Source organism: Centroberyx gerrardi, chromosome 21 (genome assembly GCF_048128805.1).
Source record: "Centroberyx gerrardi isolate f3 chromosome 21, fCenGer3.hap1.cur.20231027, whole genome shotgun sequence".
NCBI lineage: Eukaryota > Metazoa > Chordata > Actinopteri > Beryciformes > Berycidae > Centroberyx > Centroberyx gerrardi.
Window position 1 is genome coordinate 18,894,531 of NC_136017.1, and position 211 is coordinate 18,894,741.

Genomic DNA, 211 nt, shown 5'->3' on the forward strand with positions numbered 1-211 from the left:
TTGCCTCAAGAAATAATGGGCTAATTTTTATAAAAGTGTGATATCGAAGAAGAGTTGCGAAGGTGTGGAGAGGGGTGAAGAATGGATGGATGGATTGGACGGATGGATGAATGGACGGATAGATGGATGGACGGATGGATGGATGGATGGATGGATGGATGGATGGAGGACAGGAAGATGCAGAGGTAAACACAAACAAGCCATCACAATA